General features: G+C 42.5%; 1 pseudogene; it reads left to right on the top strand.

Annotated features, from left to right (window-relative positions):
* The first annotated feature begins 22,878 nt into the window (after positions 1–22,878).
* LOC111222809 lies at positions 22,879–24,694 on the top strand (annotated as a pseudogene).
* Positions 24,695–24,815: the final 121 nt, after the last annotated feature.

The raw sequence follows: 24,815 nt of genomic DNA on the forward strand, positions 1-24,815 counted from the left end.
TGAGTACACAGACAAAAATTGACAATAGGCGAAATACTATACGGGAAGGATCAGTGGTTCTGTTCTCTGTGTTATCAGTGTTTTTTTTGAAAGTGTTATTTCAATTAAAAAGCAGATAAACTGCTGATTAATTCAGCACACTTCCCAATTACAGATCAAACGGGCCTCCTGGGGGCTGCAAAGCCCCAAAGATGGCAGATGCTGTGCACACATTCAGGCATATTTCATACGGCTATGAAATATTGAGCTGGTGTGTGGGACTGTGGTACCGCTGGGTGTCTGTGTTGTTGGAGCTGTATGTAAATCCGGCTGTGACACCCCTGTCTGCAGCAGGAGACTGATATCTGGGACATGTTGGGAGAGACTACGGGGACAATGATGCAATCTGAAGCTAAGACGCTCCAGACGAGTTGTGTCTCACATTCTGCTCGCTGCAACAGAGCAACGCTGGTGCAACTGTGATGGTAAATTAATGTGAGTGCATTGTGATGAGATGTGCACTGATATGGACAAAAGTTCAGGTAATTGAGCACGTAAAACAAAAACTGGCTTATACACACATTTATAAAATTAGACAAAAAAGGCACATTCAGTTCTTCCTAGATCCTTCATGAAATCCTTCATCTGGGTTACATAACAAACAGATGGCCATCTTAAATATTCCACCATTCACAAATGGTCTTTAGTTATTTTTTTATTTCAGGCTTTTTTGCCTTTATTACAGTGACAGTGAAATAAAGAAACAGGAAGGTCAGGGAGAGAGAGAGAGGTTGACACACAGCTAAGGGCCACAGGTCAGGCTCGAACCCGGCCACTGTGGTTAGGACTGATGATACGAGCTCTACCAGATGAACCAGCAGACCTTCCACAAATGGTCTTTCCTATCAGAACAGTATTCTTACCACTGGCCTGGTTTTCATCACTGTGCTGATGTATGGAAGTCTTATGGATCTCCTTTAAACAACTCCTCCTCCAACCTGAACAACCATCAACCCTCTGTTACGAACATTACCATGTATTCATACTTCTCATTACTTAACATAAGAGATGTCCAACGTTGCGATTTGTGCCATTCTTTGTAGCGCTGTGCACAGAGCATTGATTCACTGTTATAATAGCAATACACTAAGGTGCAGTGCACCTGGCTTTTAAATGGAATGGGAGATGCACTGTGATTGGTTTATTGTGTATTACGACCAAAACACTCCCATGAATAATTAAGAGACTAAGTACAACTCTTTTCTGACATTACAATAGTGAAAGTGACATGGACATGCCCTGAATGTCCCACGTGAGCTTGGACCGTTAAGATAGAGACAGGTGCAAACATGGAAGCAAATTCTTTGATTTCAGAATCTACAGCATCAGAAACCAACTGAACAAGATGATTTATATTTTTCTTTTTGACAACAAATAACTATTGTGTGCATTTGTGTGTGTGTGTGTGTGTGTGTGTGTGTGTGTGTCCCAAACCTGATATATCTTATTCCTCTGTGCCATACTGTTGACTGGGTGACAGGTTCCTTCATTATCATGAACACACACACTGTATGTCATTTGGATTCAGTCCCACACATATGCTTTCCTGCTGTCCCGCTGTCCCAAATGCTCCCAAGAGCACCAAATGTGGATTAATCCGCTACTGAAAATAGTCCTCATCAAACGCATTTCCTGTAGAATAACGCTAGCTGTGTGCAGCTGTGGCCATAGAACAAGTGCTGCATGAATGTGTGTGTGAATGGGTGTAAAGTGCTTTGAAGAAAGGCAGTACATTCGCCCCATTCAATTTAGTTCATCTACATGAATTTCAACTTCCACAGCCTTGTCTTGACCCAATGTTTTGAAGTTTTACAAAAATAAGTTTCCATCCTTGAGTTTCTGCAAGTTAAAGGTGAAACGATTTTTCTGTCGGGATTTTTTCATGCTGAAAGGATCATAAATAAAACTCCATTCACCTCGATTGTTTTTGGGGCAGGGGCAGAAATATCAGTAAAAGATATCTGGACAGATCAAACCAAAAAAATCTGCATGGATAGATGCTACCAGGGATGAGTTACACAAATATGATTTTTGTAATATGAGCGAAGCTGGGCTTAAGGGAAAAGTCTGTTTGCAGGTTGTTATTTAAGTAAGCATAATGCCTTAAGTATCTCTGAGGTGAGCTGTGTGAAGTCTGATAAATGTCCTCAAGTGATAGATAGATAGATAGATAGATAGATAGATAGATAGATAGATAGATAGATAGATAGATAAACAATAATAATTAAATTAGTCCAAAGGATCTCCTGAACCTCTCTGTTCTGCAGCGCAGTGAGATGAGACGTTTGCTGCACCTGTAGCTGCTTCTCTATCCTGCCAGAATGTTGTGGAGAGGATGGTTGGTATTGTCCAAGATGGCCTCCATCTTACATTGCATGCGTCTCTCCACAACAGTCCTGAGTGAGTCCAGACTCCTGCCAAGCACAGACCCAGCCTTTTTTACCAGCTTGTCCAGTCTCTTTGTGTTCACGTCTGACATGATACTGCCCCAGCAGACTGTTTACTGTCCTGGTGCACACCTAGGTATTTGTAAGTCTGCACCATCTCAATGTCCTTCCCTTGAATGTTGACTGGCTGAAGGGTGGGCCTAGACCTCCGAAAGTCCATGACCATCTCCTTGGTCTTGAGGTGTTCAGAAGGAGGCAGTTCTTGTCACTTCATTCACTGAAGGCCATTGTCAGATCCCTGTACTCCTCTTCCTGCCCGTTCCTGAAACACGCCACAATAGCTGTGTCATCTGAGTATTTCTGGATGTGGCAGGACTCAGAGTTGTATTTAAAGTCCGCCGTATACAGGGGGAACAGGAACGGAGCCAGAACAGTCCCCTGTGGAGCCTCAGTGCTGCTCATCACTGTCCCTGAGAAACAGTTACCCAGCCTGACGTACTGTGGTTGTCTTGTCAGGTAATCCACAATCCAGGACGCGAAGCAGGGATCCACCCCCATCCCTTCCAGCTTGTCTTTAAGAATGGGTGGTTAGATGGTGTTAAATGCATTTGAGAAATCAAAGAACATAATCCTCATGTAACTACCTGGCTCTTCCAAGTAAGAATGAGCCTGGTGGAGTATGTAAAGGACGGCATCATCCACTCTGTCTTCATGATGTGTGATGTGAGGGCAACCAGTCTGTAGTCATTTATCTCAGCCGGTCGTCCTACTTTAGGTACTGGAACAAGACATGATGTTTTCCACAGGACCGGGACCCTCCCTGTTTGTACACTTAAGTTAAAGATCCTCTGGAGAGACTCAGCCAGCTGGGCTGAGTCTCCTGGAAAGGCCTGTTGCCTTTCCAGGACGTAGCCTCTTGAGCTCCGCCCTCACCTCCTCCGCTTAGACACTCACTGGCCTCCAAGGTCCAGGTCCTGAATGAGCGGGTGGTTGCAGCCTGCCTCAGTACACAGGGTTTGTAGGAAGGCTGAAGAAAACCAGATTATGATCTGATCTGTCAAGTGGTGGTAGAGCTGAAGCAGTGTAGGCCTCCTTGACATTTGCATACAACATATTCAGTGTCTTATTCTTCCTTTGTGGGACAGTCAACATACAGAGTGAAGCCAGTCAGGTGAGAGGTGAGAGTGACATGGTTAAAATCCCCTAATATTGCAATGAATGCATCAGGGTGCTGGGTCTGTACTCTCGCAACAGTCTCGTGAATGACATCACACGTGACTGCAGGCTCTGCTCGTGGTTGAATGTATACAACAATGGCAACGATGTGTGAGAACTCCTTCGGTACGGTCTAAGACCAAATGCAAACAGTTCAAAATTCCAAAAGTAGATCTTCTCCTTCACTGTGATATGATTGGGGTTGCACTATCGGTTGTTCACAAGCAGAACCAGTCCTCCACCTTTATTCTTTCCACTTGCTCTGGCGTCTCTGTCCGCTCGTGCTGCAGTGAAGCCTGGTAAATCCACACAACAGTCGGGAGTGTTGTTGTTTAACCAGGTCTCCGTGAAACACATAAGACTACACTCACGATATGCTCGCTGGTTCTTCACAAGTGCCTCCAGTTCATCACACTTGTTAGCCAGGGAGTTGACATTTCCCATGAGGATCGATGGTAGAAAAGGCTTATATCTCCATCTCCTAGCCTTTAGCTTAGCCCCGGCTCTGCATCCACAGTATGGATTCTTCAGCTCAGCCAGTATGGGATGTTTAACTCCATATCAGGACTTTAAAGCCAGGAGTTCTTTGTTCATGTACATTATTTTCTCCATCATCAGACGAAACAACAACGTATAATAATAAATGTCAATCAACAAAAAATATACTAATATATACAAATATATTGCAAAAAAAAGTACGAGCTCCGCGGAGTATTAAAGTAAAGAAATCTGGGGGTGTGGAGTAAGAAAGAAGTGAGTTTATTTTCATCTCTGCTTAAGGCTTGAGGCACCAGGCTGCATTAGCCACGACTAGCATAACACTTTTGTTTCCATTTATTTAAATTGTAAAATGTACAAACAATCAGAAATATCAGTTCTTAAATAAAACAAACTGATGAAAATTCAACAAAAAAGGGTTAAATTGAAAACAAATCTAAAGAATAAATAAACAAATACAGAAAAAGAAAAAGACAAATATATCATCTAGACTTCTTCAGACAAGCATTTCATAATAGATATTAATTGCTTACATTCTCTTCTTCTTTGTTACATATTTGAGAGACTCACTTAGGAACAATTCACTAGGATAACACACCTGAAAATCCAGTGTTTAACCTTGTTAATGTCCATATGATGTTTTTATATAATATGATGAGTGAAATAATCATCAACACTATGACTGAATGTTTCCAGCTTGAACTGCAATGAACCAGTGACAGTCTCATAAAAACAGATTCAGACAGCCAGGGTTTCATACATCACAAACCTAAGGAACCAATCCTGTCAACTTGTGGGGACGGGCAGTGGAGCTAAATAAACATGAAACCTTGTCAGTACAGAGAGAGAGTTAGCATTAGCACAACCACTAACACTGTGTCAGCCACTTTTAGTTACAAGCTACCAAATAAAAGATGCTAACTACGCTAATTGTTCTGAGACTAGTTAGTCTCTGGTTCTGGTCTCAACAGACTCCTCATCTGTGTCTGGGTCTTTAGGCTACATGTGGCTGAGTCTCTCTGATGTTTCCTCCTCTAACCAGCTTCATACTCTCTGCTCTTTCACCTGTTCACCTGGAGCAAGCAGGTGGTGGGCGGGCACAAGGCCTGATCCAGATTTCTCAACCAGGAAGTAAGAGTAGACGAGCTTCAGACCCAGTTAAACAAAATATGAATCATAGCAGAGGATTTTTACAGAGTTTAAAACATGTCTAGAGGAACTTTATATTCAGGAGAAATAAGTAATTTTGCTCTGTCAGTGTAAATGTTGAGATCACACATCACTGACATTAAACAAGAAATGAATAAAAAAGGCTTTTGATACTGAAATATTGATTATTTATCTACTTCCTACTAAACCGACCCACACATACAGACGTCTTTAAAGAACCTCACATTGTGCTCTTTCTCTGTGCTTATATGTTTCCAGATGCTGCACACAGTCGCCTGATTCTTCTCTTTTACTAAGTTGTTGGGGCTTTAACTTTCACTAGTGTCAACCTGTCCTGATGATAGCTTCTTACACAGACAGATTCATGGTGAGCCCCCCCCAAGTGTCCATAACTCATTTGAGTGTAAGAGCAAACAAACTGCTGTAACAGCTCTCTGGACAGGAGTTTGCCTGGTCCAGTTATATGATGCTGCTCCTCTCTTGCTGTGCTGCCTACCAAACAAGCCTGCGGCACTTTGTAACCACCACTTTGTGTCCCAAAAGACACCGGACCAATAGTTGCAGAAATCCGATGTGACCATAACACATAAATCATCTTTTAAGCACTGAGAGGAGCAGGTGCGAGCATAAACAGTGTCGACGCTGCTTTCTCAATGATGTAAATAATTTATCAAACCTACACACACAGCACTGTTTATTCCATCCCAGTCAGTGTGTAATCCTCAGACACCATTTTAGTGGAGGGCCTGTCAAACCATGCGCACACACACATGCACACACACACACGGTCAGTGTTTTAGAGGCGGCCCTGTCTGTCGCCATAATGAATCCCACTGTGATCACTCTGGCAGTTGTGGTCATCATTCTCTCACCAACACACACACACACACGCACGCACGCACGCACGCACGCACACACTGATGCATGCATGTGCATTCTCCCCTGCACACACACACACACACACACACACACACACACACACACACACACACACACACAGAGGTCCTGCTGGCTGTCTGCTCATTCATCATGCGACCCCTCATGGAGTTGCTTGTGGGAGTCTGGGGATACGATGGAGATGGAAGGACTGCGGAGGAGGTGGAGGTGTGGAAGTGGTGGTGGGGGTGGTGGTGGTTAGAGTGTTGGAGGACAGGGTGAGGCAGAGAGAGGAATGTGAGTGCTCAGACAGAGAGGGATGTGTCTGTACAGGCAAGGGACACTGTCATATAGAAGAGGAGGGAACTCATAGCTTAGTGCCTGGGGACTGACTTACAGGCAGAGTGGGGAGGGAGGTGGTGGTGGTGGTGGGGTGGGGTGGGGTGGGGGGGCCCATGGGAACATACACCCACAACCAATCGACGCCTTCCCCCCACCAGACTCAGAAGAAACTAACCTGGCCACCACCACTAAGCTGTTATTCAGGCTTCATTTTGCCGGTGCAGAATATTCTCCCTTTCGTATTTCCCGGCCGTTACGTTGACAACTGTTTCCTCTCGCTCCACCCGCCAGCAGCAAGACGTTACCTTCCCCAGGAGCATTAAATGCATATCTAAATAGTTGATGAGCACTAAGCTGTTGGGGAAAAGAGTCGCCGGCGGCTCCTCATTGAACGGCGCCTCAGAGACACCCAGTGGGACTGCTTTAAACAAGCTGGCATCTTGCTGCTCGGCAACCAGGGAAAGGAGTTGTTTTGGAGCCCAGCAGGTTCTTCACCTCCCCAATCTTTTAAGGTAATTATCAGAGGAAACACCTCTGTTCTGTTCCATTCAAACCATGACTATGACGTGAGGATGAAGGAGATGTTCAGAGAAGAGCCTTAAAGGAATAGGTTTGAATGTACCTGTTGGTCATCACTTTTCCCATCATCCTGCTTCAGTTAGTCATTTTTCTACATTTCCCAGAATGCCCTCTGGCCACCCTTATTGATTTTTGTCAAACCAGGAAGGAAAATTGACAAGTAATCTCTTGTGGGCTGGGTGATATCTCCATACAGTCCAAACATCACAATATACAATGTTGTTGTGATATTAAATTATTAAAAAATATTATAAAAACAATAGTTTCAGTTATTTTTCTAATTATATATAATTATAGATCATTAATAATTAGAGAACGTCCTGTAAAAAACGAGCCTGCAGGTCATCTGTGCAGCAGGTTTATCATGACCCATAGTTAGGTTTTGTTGCTAGGTGACATCTAGTGGCCATAGTAATTATGACAGGAGCAAAGAGAACAGTGAGGGGATGTAGTATAAAGAGAGACAAAGTCCATGTCAGGAGGAGGTTGTCGTGGATGGATGAATATGACACAGGAGAGTGGTGTTCCATTCCCGTGAAGCCCGGCTGTTTATATTTTTTCTATTATCCATGACTGTTATTGTTATTATTGTAACCATGGTGACAAAGGCAGGTACCATAGACTGTAAATAAAGCCTCCGTGAGGTCACCCATAGGTTTCTGAAGAGCAGTGTTAAAGCTCAGAGTGAGCTGCTCCACCATCGCCATCTTGGCAGTGTCTGACTCCACCAAACTCCCAGCTATTCCAAAAATGTCAAAGAGTAGGGGCGCATGTGGAGCAGAGACTTTGGCTTCATGTCGGCTCGAGGCAATAAAACGCTCACCCACTTGTCACTCAAAGAGACCACGCCTTCAATTCTCCATAGCTTTAATGAATGTAAACAGGTGAGTTATATAAACAGTTGTCAAGAAGGAGGAAATTAGCTGTAGAGACCAAAACTGTTTTTGTACCAGGCTGTAAACATGTTTATTTCTGCTGTAAAGTTGGACATTTTAACATGGGAGTCTCATTGTATTTTATGTTTCAGGTTTAATTGAGCTGCTGTTCAGTAGCAGAATCAAGTTTTATTTGTCACGTTAAGTTTCAATGTAGAGTAAGCATAGCAGTGACTCTGCAGCAGGACAGACTGACACAACTGAAAAAAAAAAATTTTTAATTCGATATTATGAAAAATATCACATATAATGGTAAATAATAAATATTGTGACATCGATATTATTCAATATCATCCCGGGCCTATCTGGGGTTAATGTTCAGGTGAGACTGATGTGTGGATCTGCTGCTGTACATTAAACAGGACACAGATGTGATCGGTGCCGATGGCAGCTGTGTTTTGATTCATTTTGTTTATTTATTTTTGCTTGTTTCTTGTCATTAAACTCCACTGTGTGTCTATTTTATATTTAACCAGTCATCATAGAAAATAAATAAATTACACACCCTGAAATGAAAATGCCACAAGGAAGAGCAGCAACAAACAATTTCTATAATTGCTGGTTAATCTGAAAACAATTTTTTTCAATTGATTGATTGTTTGGTTAGAAAATAGTGAAAAACACACATCATGTTGCCCAACACAACATTTTCAAATGACCTGCTTTGACTAACGAACAGTTGTCATCCCAAAGATGTCTGGGAGCGTACAGGTTACAGTAGCTCACCTGGTTCAGTGGCTCCATCTCTCTGTCAAAAATAAATAAAACTTTTAAAAAAGACAAAAGGTATGAAGTGAACTATCACATGAGACAAAGAAAAGCAGCAAAGTCTCACAGCAGACAATATGAAGATTTATGATTTATTTATATGAAACATTTTTCTGATTAATTGATGGTTTCAGCTCTAAATGAACATCTGAAGAAGAAGCAGGAGACAGTGAGTTGTGTTATTTTTGAATTAAAACAGCTGCAGCTCCAGGGTAAATACTCCTCAAGTCTCAGGTGTTGGGGTTTCAGACAGTACATGAACACATCAACAAGGAAGCGTTTCCACTTGGAGTCATGCAGTGACGACATAACTTTTATCAAATAAATAAAGTAATAAAATGACATGTGTTTGCCATCAAGCAGCTGTCCTGCCTAAGTGCTGATAGTTATATGAAGCATCCTTGGTCACTGTAGAAAGTTTACACTTTCCAGCTGCCATTACTGCTGTGTGTGTGTGTGCGTGCGTGCGTGCGTGCGTGCGTACGTGTGTGTGTGTGTGACTGCATGTGTGTCCAAGTGTGTGTTGCAGAGTGCGGTTCATGCTCCTCCAGAGAGTGGGGAGTTGATGCCCACACTGTGGCAGTACAGAGATGGAGGAGCTGGCTTGTCCAGAGTTGATGTCTCTTGAAGGCGTTTTGTTGTTGCTCACCCCTGCACCCGAGGGACCATTAAGCTGAAAATAATTGGCTCTGAATCTCCTCCCTTCATCGATCCTTTAGAGTCAGTGAACTCTCTGAGACACAAGCGCCGGCGTATTCAGAGATGGAGAAAGAAATGCACACACACTCTCTATCTCTCTCTCTTTCTCACACACACATACACACACACATACACACGCACGCATGCACGCGCGCACACACACACACACACAAAGAGAGCCAGAGAGGGAAGAGTGTGTGAGAAAAAAGGGGAAAAGAGAGGCAGACACAAGAGGGTTGAAACACCAGCAGTCAGCAGCTCAATATGAGGAAGCACATGGCCTCAGAATAGCAGTCACTGGTTCTCAGTGGAGGTTAAATCAAGTGAATTTCTTCATCTATTTTTCATATTTTTTTCTTTTTTGGAACGGCACAGGAACAGTGGCCCTAACACTTCTGGACCCCCATTTATCTCCAGTGTGACACTCACACTGGCCCCCACATCTCCTCCATCAGCGATGGAGCAAAGGATGGCTGGTGACCAACAGAGGGAGCCCAAGCTTTTCCACAGACACAAAGCGATGATGAGGAGCCACACTGCAAAGAGCAGCTGCTGATACACTCAGCTCTCATCACACACTGTATTACATCTCAGTTCCAGTGATAGTCTCATTAACAACTTACAGAGCTGCATTCATTGATTGTTGACCAGGAGAACAAGCAGAAAAAACCACAATTACACATTATCACCTTGTAAAGCTGTGAAAATATGGCTGTGGTTCCATGCAGCAGACATGGAGCAACGTTAGCTTTCATTTGCAGTTATGTTTCTGTCCAACATCCACTCATCTGTCTGTCCTGGTTTAGTTTCCAAAAATTCCAGAGGAAAATATCTGGATCCTTATTCACTTTAAGTTGGAGTTTCTTCAGCAGCTCGTCTCTGAGTTTGTCTGTCTGCTGTTTGAAGCATGGTGGATTAATCAGAGCCTCTTGTTACTGCTGCTGGTTGAACTGGAGCTGATGAGAGGCTACACCAGCAAAACTATGAGCTAGAAGAGGCTGAAGAGGTTAGGTTTGTAACGAGTGACACCTTTCACATTACAGTCATTTCATGAATTGTTCATATAAAATATGTTAATTCATATTGCTAAAACAGCCTCCACAAGGAACAAATACCTACCTTGTCATTTTAGCCTGACATCATGAGTAATGGAAGTTCACTGTGTAATGCAATATATTTTTTGGCCACTGAGCGGCAGTGTAACAAGCTATAAACACACCATTCAGTTATTATTACCTGTTTATTATTACATGTTAACAGACAGGGATGCAGGTTAGCACAGCTTGTGTCTCATTAACTTTGGATGAAACATGGCGACCACTTACTTTTGCTTTTTTGGCTCATGCACCAAAAAGCTAAAACTTAGTGTGATCCACAGAACATGAGCTTTAGTGTCACCCAGAACTTACACCAAGTTTGACATCACGAAAATAAAAATGACTTTTCAGGCTTTGGGAACATTTATTAAATGTGAAACCTCCATGGATTCATAACAGGACGAGTAATAACAGACCTTGTCACCAGTTCTACAGATGTCTCTGTTATAATGGTGGTGGTGGTGTTTCTCGCATGGCCACTGGGAAAGGAATTACTTCCTTCAACACCTCCTTCAAAAACAAGCCAATAATCAAATATTTATGAAAACTAGAAGAGCATAAAAACAACAACAAAGTTACTACGTATAAAGAAACTGTAAAATGTGTACCAAACAAACATCATGTTTGGTTTCTCTGGTTTTGTTCTTCTATGTCACCCGTCCCGGTTTTCCCAGGATTGTTCTCTCTTTTGAGCGACACAATTATTATTCTTTCCCAGGACACAAATTGCCCTGGTTTTTGTGAAAATAATACACTTCTAATTTAGAATTTCATAGTTTCTAATAAAACCTATTTTTTTCCTTCTACTGCTTTTCTGTTTTCATACTGCTCTGGTTTGGTCTCCACCAACTCCTGACAGAAATGTCTGGCTCTTTAACTGCTAAATGTTTAGGCTACAGTAGGTTCACAGTTCATGAGCTTATTTCTGCTGTGAATAGAAAAGGGACTGAAATGTAGACTCTCATATAAGAGAGAAAAGATTGTATAGATCCCACACAGACTGAAACAAGCTCAAGTTTGAGTGTTGGGGGATTTCTGTGGTGTTGTTATTATGAGTGACCCCTCTCACATCATACAAAGAGAAACTGCTCCTACAATTATGTATACAAGAATACTATAAAATTAATTGATCTGAACAAGAACCATGTGCAGTTATCACTTCATTTATTCTGAGAACCATTTGCTCCTTCATTTGCTGCAAAGCCTGTCGGTGTAATTCTCAGAACAAAGTTTCAAAGAAGGGGCTGGATTAGCAGCCATGGCGTGCATTCATCTTCAATTACCTCCTTCAATCTTCATATAGTCAGGTCAGGATTTAATTAAATCTATATCCATCTGTCTTCTTTATTTGTGTGGTTGCTCCAGAAGCTGGAGGAACCGCCGCTCCTGTCATCAATACAGCAGATGAAGGCCACTCTCGGTGAAGAATTGATGGCCACTGAGGACACAACAGGGGGTGTTCATCTTCAGTATCACTCATCCCCTCCCTGGCCTTTACAATGCAGAGTAGTTCATCAACATGAATATGGAATATATTTACATGCCCTGTCCATCCATAACGTGACACCGGGGTAATTAGATCTCTTCATATTCATATTTCAGAGATGACATGAATAATAATCCTGTGTCCCCACCATTGGAAATAGGTCAGGGATAATTGAATTTGTTTATCGTATTTTCTCCCATTAAGAGTAATCAGATAAGTAGTGGGGTACAGCCCTGTGACAGAGTCCTCCACCACTGATGAACCATCACATTAATTGAAGCTAATGGGCAGAGTGGAGCGAGCGCGACGGCCGAAGAGAGAAGGAAGGAGGGAGGCAGCATGGATGATTGCATTGCATGGCAAAGGGATGACAGAGATTGTCCTCCTTGTTGTTGCAGACCAGGACAGGAGGATAGTGTGAACCGGACCAGTCTGGATCAGCAAACACACAAACTCCCTGCATCAAATACTGAGACTAACTCCTCAGCAGCTCCCTGCAGAGCATCAATGCTGTGGGAACACTTTGTTCAGTCTGAGCTCAAACACCACAACAATAACTCCCACATCATGTGACCGGCATGAAAACATTTAAACTTATGTTCTGCAGCTGTCTTTGGAGAACCCTCATCCTTCATGAAGGTCATAATGTTCAGTTTAGTCAACACTTTTTCAGAGGTGCTGATTCATTTTGGAGGCTGCATTAGTTTAATGTACCAAATGAACTGAGTGTACAGTGCAGTCAGTCATTTCGTGGCTGAAAAGGGTCAACGTGCTGCAACGGCCTATAAAACACAAAACAAGCTGCAAATACAGAAACCAATATATACAATATATATAAATATTTATATAAATACAAATACATGAACAGAGACGTGCTGCTGCAGGAAGACAAAACTAAAAGAAATGCAAATTCAGAAACGATGTAACAACATAAACACATGAAATAAATGCAACAGAAAAAACGTTGCATATCCAGACAACACAACGTCAGAGCTCCAGGCTTCTAGGGGGAGCTCTAAGTGGAGCACCCAAAGACTGTATATAAGATAATGCAAATGCTTGTTACGTTATCTATTGCTCTTTTATAATATTGTAAAAATTATAGCCAAATGTAAAAAAGAAAACAAACTTTTTTATGTCACCTCTTCTTTCTTCCCTCATACTCTCTCATTTGGTCAAAGGTCAAAGATCAAAGATCAAAGGTCCAGTTGCAGGTGTGGCCTCTCGGGGGTTTGTGTGTTTTTGTTGTTGCATTGTTTCTGAACTGTACAGACTTCATCAATGTACTTGTCCCTATCAAACGAATGAAATTCAAACCATAATCCAATAAGTCAAAATACACGAGGAAAGAAACACCAGACAGTTTTCAGTGATGTGTCAGATGTTTAGGCTGTCGGCAGTAACTGCACAGTCTTAGTCAAACATAGATGTGAGTCGCGCATGCATGAGCGTAAACAGTTTAAGGTCTATCAGGTAAATGTGACATGTTTAGATAATGAATGCTGTTCGAGTTGTCTTCGCAGTACAATACAGACACAAACACATACACACATGCATGCAAGCGCGCACACATGCACACACACACACACACACACACACACACACACACACACACAGACTGTGAACTCATTAGACTCCAGACATCAGCCCCCGTAGTGGGATGATTTCTGTCCAGGACAAACTTCATCAGTTGCTGTGATGCAGATGCACAGAAGACATTTCATTCAATCTTACAGGCTCATCCTGTAGAGAGCTTGATTTCTGCATGTGGCGGCTCCCTCTGTTGGTGTGCCTGAACTAGAGCTGCACAATTAACTGAAATATAATCGAAATCACAATATAGCCAAGTGCAATATCAAAATCACTGGAGCTGAAGTTGTTTTGATGAAGGTAAAATGTGTCACATTGTTGTGCATTGTTAACACCATCAGTGTTGTCATGCTACAGAGACGCTCCACCAGCAATATTCTCCAGAGGTAAAGGAACGTGACTATTTCGTACAGGACCAACAAAAATCACATCATCATTTAAATTTTTTTTCTGTGAAAATAAAATGAAAAAACAACCATTCCAACTGAAATCACAATATCTGCCAAAATAATTGTAAAATGATTTTCTATGAATTGTGTTCATAGCAGTACGGTGGTTCAGTGGTTAGCACTGTCGCCTCACAGTGAAGAGGTTCTGGGTTCAAAGTACCTGTGTGGAGTAGCATGTTCTCCCTGTGCCTGCGCAGGTTCTCTCCGGGTACTCCAGCTTCCTCCCACAGTTCAAAGACATGCCCATTAGGTTAATTGGTGAGTATAAAGTGCCTATACATCAGCCCTGTGATGGACTGGCGACCTGTCCAGGGTGTATCCCACCCTCGCCCAATGTCAGCTCGATTTGCTCCAGCCCCCCCACAACCTTTGCATGGAAAAGCAGTATAGATAATGGATGGATGTTTGCATAGCATGCAGCTCTAATCTGAATACATAAACATTATGAATCCCAAACATTCAGCCATTCATTTGGATTTCCTGTATTACATTGTGATGTTACACATACATATATATGTATATGTATATATGATATTGACTTTCTGAACATTTACCATTCACTGGTAAATACAATGTCCTAAAAATTAAAAATGTCCTAAAATGCAACAAAATGTGCCACTCACATCTACAGTGGACTCAGATCATGTTGTGACAGTTGGTGATGGATTTTGTGCTCATCTCCAATAAGCCTTTTATTTAAGGCAGAGGTCAGATATTGTTGCCATCTTTACCAGGATCACACATCATTTACAGCACAATTACAGCAGTGTGCTGCAGGGGTTAGAGCCTTCATGAAAACAATACTGGTCGAATAAACACAGCAAAGAGCACCACCTGCAGAAACTATGTTGGCAAAAATGTGACAGAAAATAAGTTTCAGAGTTAACTGACAAGGGCAGCGCCAAAACTTCAAAGCAACAACCATTAAATCCAAAGATGGAATCAACTGAAAAAAAACAAAACAAATGTGTCTGATGAAGCTCAGGAGCTGTTGAAATCACAGTCTGTACCACTGTAGTTATCTGCCGAAGCCAGGCAAAGGAGCGCTGCCGCCATGACAAGGCTTGACGGGGATCTCAGGAAGCAGCAACACACAACAATCAATAGGCCAGCCTCGGAGGAAGAGCATGGGGGGGAGCTAGACTTCACAACCAATCTCCTCTGAATGCATCAGAGCGCCTCGCTTTCCACCCTCACTCTAACATGGCTTCATCTAAGTGAGAGAAGTGCTAAAGAGGAAGAGCGTGGTGACAAGTTGTATGAAGAAAGGTAAAGCAGTGACAGAGAGGCCTTTGTGGAGCTGATCTGCCGAGAGAGCTGCAGCTCCACTCCTCTACTCACAGCAGGCTCTGCTACTCTTCCTGGTGGCTCTGTCACTTCCCCTCAGGATTTGTCTTTGTGTGTGTGTGTGTGTGTGTGTGTGTGTGTGTGTGTGTGACTCTATCCTTGTGAGAAGCAGCTTTAGACTTTTAGAGGCAGGACATGTTGGCTGGTCCTCAGTTTTTCAAAAATTCAAGGGTGACTTCAGGAGCAGGATGAAGGTTTCCCACCGTGCAGGGCAGCAAGGGTTAATGAACTGATGGTATCAGGGGTAATTAACACTTGGTCTACGTAAAATAATAAATAAAAATAAATAAATAAAATCCATCCTTTGTAACAGATTTTCAGAGCAGCTCATAGAAATGCTGTCTGATAGATATGGTCGGGGTTTGGTGCACACAAGAGGTCAAATTTTTTTTTAAATGTGGGAGACCGCAGACATAATGACAGATTTAACTGAGTTATGTTCCTCCACATCCAAATTTTCACGTTGTCTGTCCATCCATCCCATTCTCGTGGACACAATGTCCTAGTAACACCTTGACGGAACTTCTTCACATTTGGCACAAACATTTACTAGGACTCAAGGATGAACTGATTAGGGTTAGGTGCTCAAAGGTCAAAGGTCAAGGTCAGTGTGACCTCCCAATACACAAAATTTCACGGAAATATTTTATATGACTCTGGATAAACAGGGATGTAACCTGAAACTAGTCAGTAAGCGTGGCGGAGGCACTCTGGTTAATTTTGTAATTGTAAGAACCCACACACCAGATCATTCAGTCCAGACTCAAGACCACACACTTGGCTTTTATACTAAACAAGAAGTTCCAGGGACTTGGGATCCCACAGAAACTTGTGATCAAGTGTGACTTTAGAGCAAAACAAACCTGGAGATGGACTGTCATTGTCAGCTGATTACACTTGTGTTCTGCAACGAAAACTAAATACAACAAAAAAAAGAGGATGAAGTCATGCCTAAGAAGACGGATTGAACGTGGTTTATACATTTTGTAGTGCGAGCTGGAAGTAAGACTGATGCAAGCTACTGCTACAAGCTAATGCTAATGTTTTTTGTACACAGGTGGAGGTGTGAGTGAAACCTGTTTTCACCTGTGTCTTTTTGTTGGCTTGTTTGTTTGTTTATCAGCAGAATTACACAAAAGACTGAATTGATTTGCACCAAACTTGTTGGAAAGATGAGTCAAGGACCAGTGACAAACCCATTACACTCTGGTGTTGTTTAAAGAGGCGGATACAATAAGTTTTTAAAACCACCTTCCTTAGATGCACATTCTGCAACACTTTGCGTCATCTTTGGATCTTGATGAAGAAATCACACATTTATGATGTGTACTGGGCACATGTGTAAGATTGTTTAGCCTTTGTGGAGGTATGATGCCCCCCCTGACAAACAAATCGGGTTTGAGGCTGGTCAGAACCAGTTGTATGCTTGAATGATCCCACAGTGTGAGACACAGTGTGAGGCTCTCTTACACGACATACACTTTAGTGATGATTGGATCTTCAAAAGCCTAAAAAGATGAATGAATTTTAACCGGAGCATTGTTCTGTTGTGCTCATAAATGTATGTCAGTGAAGTGAATTGATCCAAGATCAGACACGCCACTTGCTCTCATGTGCACCCTGAATGTCAGGCACACAAAGAAGGCAGAGAGACTGACACAACAAGGCCACTGATGTGGCTGGCTTAGGTTTTAGGGTCTAGGGTCTTGTTGGACCTGGGTGGTGCACCAGTGGTCGGAGTCAATATCTATAGGTGATAAAAATGTATCTAACTTAATGAAAGTGAAATCTACCTTTCTCTCTCTTCTTTGTTTTTCTCTTTTTTCTCTCTCCCCCTCTTTTTATGTCTTTTCAACTTAAAAGCCCCCTGCAGGGTTGGGTAGTTGCGACTTCATGACATCAAAGCAGCAGCAAAAATTTTGCAGCAACAAATACATATAGGGAACTCTGTGGTGGATTTCTTTGGAACGGGAACTGTATATTTATACTATTTATCTTGCGGTCGTCATGACGCAGCCCCTTGCATTGTATTAATACAGGCTTGTTTTCAGTCTGAACATCACCGCATGGCGTCAGCTAATTGATTTTCCCACTGTATGGCAATCCTGTCTTCAAAAACAATTAGCTTCATTTACATCTAATTTGCATGAACAAATATGTTTTGGAGGAGAAATTTAACGCTGCCTGGGAGACCATTCTCATCAACGTAATTGAGAAATGTTTATATTAAAGATGCTTAAAACTCGTCACTGCCAGCACAAACATACATGTGTTTACAAAACATTCACTGTCACTATATTTGTTTTTCCTAGAGTAATCACTCATAGCAACTAAAACATGATTTTTTTTTTTTGAGCATTTTTACCTTTGATTCAATAGTTGCAGTAAGAGAGAGACAGGACAGTCGGGAAGAGAGGTCGGATGACATGCAGCAAAGGGCCGCGGGTCGGATTTGAACACGGGCTGCTGCGGTTAGGACTAAGCCTTTGTGGTACGTGCTCTAGGTGAGCCACCAGGGCGTCGCATCAACTAAAACATGATCAGAACACTTGTTTAAGGTTTGAGAAAGAATGAAAAATTCAACATTGACTGGAAGCTCACAATATCATTGTTGCTGTTATTATTAATAACACAGGTATCATTGATTACAACAGTACAACAGTGTTGTTCCTGGTCTCCCTCTTCTTTATTCCCCCTCTTTCTCTCCTTTCAAACCTCAAAACCTCAGTGTCAAAGTGCTGTGCTTTGTATGTTTAACCATCCACCCATCCTCTGCACACTTCCTGGATTGAGAGACAGTGCACACATTCAAACATGGTCAGCAAACATGTGAACATGATGTAAAGAGGTAGAACCTGGTAACACAGAGGATGATTAAATGAGTGTGTGTGTAAAGTCAGATGTACATGTGATGTACACCTCTGTTTGCCTCTGTGTTTGCTGTTGTGTAGCCCGGTGTCTGTGTAGCGACCTCTCTGCAGCAGGGCGCCACAGAGTTCAGTAGGTTGCTGTCAGTGACATGGGGCGCCGGCGGGTTCCCAGCAGTGTTGTCTCAGTACCACTCACCCTGGGGTGGCCTCTCCTAGATAATTACCCCTGTCACTCTGTCACTCCAATCTGTCCCCACCCAAACAACATCATCACCGTGACGATGGATAGGTTGATGCTACTAATCACCGGCTGCCCTCTGGATAACATGCCTCCCTGCCTCTCCTTCACATCACCTCCCTGCCTTTAGAAGCTTCTGTGTTCTGCATCCTCGCAGCAGCTCCTCTAGTTTGTATTTGCATAATTTTCACCCACTAATTGTAGTGGAGGATGACTGCGTGTTGGACGGTTATGGCTGTTGGAGGTGATTTTAATGGGGGAGACACCAGATAATGGTGGTGCCCTCTCGCCCCTGTTTGTGCCTGAGCCTCATTAGGGTGATCAGGGAGTGCCAGTCAGAGAGGGCTGCAGCTGGGGTGAGAGGGCACAACACAGCACACTTATTTATCTAAAGACGAGTGTCATGAAAATATTTCATTATGGTCTGTTGGCCTTCCAAAACTTTTTTTTTTTTAAAAGAGTAATGATGTTAAGAAATTTTTGCTCAGGGATTTTATTTGCTCAAACTGAAAATAGACATTGGCTGATTCAGTGCATGTTCTGCTTTTGTCTGCTCATTAACAAAGGCTTATTCTCATGTATTTATACAGCATATATGCATGCCTTTCATTCACTTGTACTGTGAGGTATTCTTTCATAAAATATGAACTGAATGTGGACAGGAAGGTAAACAGAATGTAAATAACAGTAAAAACTTTTACATGTTTTTTTCCCCTAAATTTAAGAAACTTTTTATTTGCCTAAATATCACTTATTTTTCCTTTCAATTTTATTTAAGAAAAAATGGAAAAACAAGAATAGGGGAGCTGAGTAATGATTGTTAACATTTTTGACATTTCTGTATCTTTTAAGCCAGTGCATTTAAAATGTGATACCAACTAGTTCCATGTGTCTGCTGTTAAATGGTGCAGGTGTTATCTCAGCAACACAAACAGAAAATGCATCATTTAATCTCAAACAAGGACTGAAATGTTAATGTTCACCTCATAGTCAGGGTTAGTTGTAACATATCCTGGGGTGAAATACAGAGGAGGACAAAGTCCACAGCTCCATCACTGGAGTCAGTACAGATCCTAGAGGAGTAAAAGTCACAAGTTTCCAAAACTCAAGTAAAGAACAGATACTGGAAAAATATACTAAAGTACAGAAGTAAAGGTACTTCATCACTGTTCACCCTGGTGAAATGTAACATTATGACATAAGGATTATGACAAAAACTTGATATTGAAATCTTTTTATACAACATTTAATGACTTTTTAACATAACTGGTGTGTGTGTGTGTGTGTGTGTGTGTGTGTGTGTGTGTGTGTGTGTGTGCGTGTGCGCACTTGTCTTATAATAAAATAAAGTTTTATCCATTTGAAATAATTTCCGTTCATGATGAAACTCTGTTGGGACTAATCAGTCTGTGACAGATGATGTCAGTGGAGTAGTCCTTCAATGTGGCCCGGGTCACATTTGCGTTCAAAATGCTAAAACAAAGTGGTCTCGTGTGGTCCAGACCACCTCAGAATGTGGTCTGAATGATCACATCTCAAACGCGTTCTCAATCCATCGTGGGTGCATTCACACCTAAGCTTAGAGCTGATCACTTGTGATTGGATAACCTGAGCTGGATGTTAATACCAGGTCTGAACAGGGCCTTAGTTACCATCAGTTACTTCACAACTAAAACATTAGCACTGACAACTAGCATGAAAAATATCTACAGACAAGATAAACATAAGTTTGAAGAGTAGAACTACAGAGCAGACAATGCTATTAGTAGACTGTTTTATCATTAATAATATTGTATGGAGATATTTTTGGCCCACCACTTTGATCCAGATTGAAACATTTCCAAAACTATTGGATGGATTGAATATGGTACATGTCCACTCACTGATCCTATGATCTCGTGCCACCAGCGACATTTTAGTTTTTTTACTAAAATATCTTATTACTGGATGTATGGGGCTCAGAGAATTGATCCTACTGGCTCAGAGACTGGATCCTACTGACTTTTCCTGTTGGGCCGCCAGCAGGTAAATGTTTTCACTGTTCCTGTATAATATCTCAAAATCTTCCATGTGTTGACAGCTGAATCACCCTGAAATTTTAAGCTTCCTCATAAGATGAATTGTACCAGCAGAACATTTCTAGCACCATCATCGAGTTAGTACTTTGGTTTAGGACCTCCTACCTGCAACACTACTGACGTTCCCATATCAGCCTCAGCTGTGCTTTCTGTTCTGTGCTAAATTAGCAAGTGTTAGTGTAACTAGGGTGAAAACCCCTACTTTCACTTGGTTCTACTGGGGAGGAATCTGTCAAGCAGCACACACAGAGCCAGAGTCTTGATAAGGATTTATTTTAACAATGTGGATAAAAGCTTTAATAAAAGCTATTCTAAAATAGTCCAGGACTAAAATCTCTATAAAAAAAAACAAGGTCCAGAGGTCCAGGAAGATCCTCTTCTTGAGCTGGGCCAGGCCGCACACTCAGGGGCAGGCTGGTGGAACGCCTACATATAAAAAGGCTACGTTACTCCAGAGTCAGTAATCAGTTCTTTTGTGCTTCCCCCAAAACAGAGCCAAGATTATAAATGCAAAATAACTCAAAACTACTCCAAATCAAATAAAGGGCCATGGCAAACTCAAACTAATAAAAAAAGAAACAAGTAAATAAGCTCTATGGGGTAGGCACATCTGTAGCTCTCTCTCTGAGTCTTTTGTAGCAATTATCTCGTCCCTGATGTGATGATGGTAAAAAGAGGTTATTTAGCTGAGAAGAGACGTGAAGCGTGCCTCACTCCCCCATTGGTCTCGCGGCGCTTCCTCTCTCTTTCTTCTGTCACTCGTCCTTCGGCTCGGCCGCACGGTCTCTCCCAGCCACACGCTGGTCCTTCTGCCTGTGGTGTGATGCCGCCGTGCTCCGCCGTCGTTTAGCTCGTCATTCAGTCCAATCGCACCAGCCTCGCAGTCTCTGGCGTCTCTCCGTCCCTCGATCCCCGTCAGCTCTGTATTAGTGATGGGAAGTTCGGCTCTTTTCCGAGAGCCGGCCCTTTTGACTCGGCTCCCAAAGAAGAGCCGGCTCTTTTGACTCCTGAACGGCTCTTTATTTAGGATCTTTTGTAGCCTATATTTTACCTTAACTTTGCAAAAAAATCATGGTTTATGTGTTGAAAACCCTTTTGCTTTCAGTGTTTTTATGAGAGACCTTATAATTGCCTAATTCTGTGCATTTATTCTGTGACAAAACCGCTCTTACATTTGTTTATTTCAATTAAACTTTTTTATTGCACAAATTAATAATAAACTTCAAACAAATCCACAGAACAGAACCAAACTCAAGCTAACATTAATAATGTCCTCAATTAAACTTTTTTATTGGACAAATGAACAAAAAAATTTCAAACAAATCCACAGAACAGAACCAAAACCAGAACCAAACTCCAGCAAACAGCATTAGTCCTCAGGGCAGGTTGGCATTCAGGCAGATCAGATGCCTCAGCTTGGATGGGCTGATACGATTTCGCCTCTCCGTGAGTATCTGCCCTGTTTTGGAGAAGATTCTCTCAGAAGGAACTGATGTGGCAACAATACATAGTCTCCCCTCCTTAATTCTCACGTGAATGCTGCATGCTGGTCGCCATGCTGGCCAATCATAACAAAGCCCTGTCGTAACCAGAGCTGGGACTGAGCACTGAAAGTGAAACCTAAGCAGCGAATGGGCAAAAAACTGGGAGCCGACTCTCACTCGATGCGAGACGGCTCTTCTGATTCACTACAAAGAGCCGGCTCTCAGAGCCGATGCTTGTGCGCATGACCCATCACTACTCTGTATCCTCACTCTTCGCCAAATCCCGCACACCTGTGTGTTAAACGTGACACTCCCCGGACCTCCCAAATGGTGCGCCAATCACCGTGGCTGCTGATCTGTCCACAGGTGAAACTAACTACAACAATTAGAGGTGCACTCACTAAGGCCCAAAGCCCAAATACATACACACACACACACCTTGTGACATTAACATGGGCATTCTAACATGCTAAACTAAGATGTTGAACACGATAAATCATAGGTGTCAAACTCAAGACCCGCGGGCCACATCCGGCCCGGCTTGCAATTATATCCGGCCCGCGAGATCGTTTTATAATATTGTTACTAATGGCCCGGCAATATTCAGCGCTGGTAACACAATAAATTATAAATCCCATAATGCAGCGCTTCAGCTGCCTTGCTGAGCGCTTTCCGCGCCAATCAGGTCTAGTGTCTGTTGCTGCAAGTTATTGCTAAGCTAGCCCCTCATGATGCCGAAAAGAAAAGTTGATTCTGAAAACAGAGCCTTTCAAAACCGATGGGAGGCTGAGTATATGTTTACTGACATTGCCGGTAAACCCGTTTGTCTCATTTGTGGCGCTAATGTGGCTGTATTTAAAGAATTTAATCTAAGATGGCACTATGAGACAAAACACAGGGATAACCTGAAAGACCTGAATGCAGAGCAGAAGATGCAGAAAGTAGAAGATTTAAAAAAGAAGCTGACATTTCAGCAGACGTTTTTTACCCGTGCAAAATCAGAAAGTGAAGCTGCTGTGAAAGCAAGTTTTATCGTGGCAAAGGAAATCGCTCAAGCAGCCCGGCCATTCACCGAGGGAGAATTTCTGAAGAGCTGCATGATCAAGGTGTGCGAGGTCGTATGTCCAGACAAAAAGCAGATGCTGGCAAATTTAAGCCTGAGTCGAAATACGGTTGCTGATCGAGTTTGTGAGATGGCCACTGATTTAAGAACACAGTTGAGTGAAAGAAGCAAACTTTATTGCATACTCTCTTGCTGTGGATGAAAGTACTGACATGACTGACACTGCACAGCTAGCCATCTTCATCCGTGGGGTGGACTCCAGTTTGCGCGTTACAGAGGAAATATTGGACATTAAATCGATGCACGGGACAACGACTGGAAAGGACATTTTTGAAAACGTATGTCAAAGTGTAACCGACATGAAACTGCCCTGGGACAAACTCATTGGACTTACAACTGATGGAGCACCGGCTATGTGCGGTGAAAAAAGTGGACTAGTGCGAAGGATGCGAGTAAAGATGCAGGAGGAGAACTGTACTGGTGAGTTGACAGCATATCACTGCATCATACACCAGGAAGCACTATGTGGCAAAGTCCTGAAGATGGACCATGTAATGAGCACTGTAACGCAAACCGTAAACTTTATCCGAAGTAAAGGTTTAAATCACCGGCAATTTCAGTCCTTTATGCGGGAGATAGATTCAGAGTATGCCGACATTCCTTATCATACAGAGGTGCGTTGGCTAAGTCGGGGAAAAGTTCTCAACAGAGTTTTTGAGCTCAGCAACGAAATCTGTCAGTTCATGGACAGTAAAGGAAAAGACTCCACCGTTTTGCGGGATGAAAAGTGGAAATGCGAGTTGGCGTTTCTGGCTGACATAACAGCTCATCTCAATGCCTTAAACCTCCAGCTCCAGGGATGTGACCGCATGATCACTGATATGTATGACGCAGTGAAGGCATTTCAAGTGAAGCTGCTTTTATGGGAGAAACAAATGCACCAGTGCAACTTGCCCCACTTTCCCCGTTGCCAAGTAATGCTGAACCAAGTCGGCACAACGGTGTTCCCAAATACGCACTATGCTGATAAACTGAGCGCACTGCGCACGGAGTTCGCACGGTGCTTTGGTGACTTTGAAAAACAAAAAAAGAATTTCGAGTTGCTTCGGAACCCATTTGCCGTCGACGTGGAAACTGCACCTGTGCAGATTCAGATGGAGCTGATTGAGCTGAAGTGTAATGAGACACTAAAGGCAAAGTACGACACTGCAGGGCCCACAGAGTTTATTCACTCCATTCCCGCAGCAATGCCCCAGCTCCGTCTACATGCGGCTCAAACCTTGTGCATGTTTGGTAGCACATATCTGTGTGAGAAGCTGTTCTCAGTGATGAAGACAAACAAAACAGCACACAGGAGTCGTCTCACTGATGAGCACCTGCAGTCCATCCTGAGAGTTTCCACAACACGGGACCTCACGCCAAACATAAACGAACTTGTTACCAAAAAAAGATGCCAAGCATCCAGCTCTGATAAAATGTCATAAGAGCAAAGAAAACTGAATGATTTGATTCGTTATTGGTTGTTGCTGAAAAGCACAAATGTTACTTATATTTCCAGGTTTTGTCTTGTTTTGCAGCATGTTCATATTTCTAACTTGTATAATT

This window comes from Seriola dumerili, unplaced genomic scaffold (assembly GCF_002260705.1).
Source record: "Seriola dumerili isolate Sdu_G_001 unplaced genomic scaffold, Sdu_1.0 BDQW01000008.1, whole genome shotgun sequence".
Taxonomy (NCBI): Eukaryota; Metazoa; Chordata; class Actinopteri; order Carangiformes; family Carangidae; genus Seriola; species Seriola dumerili.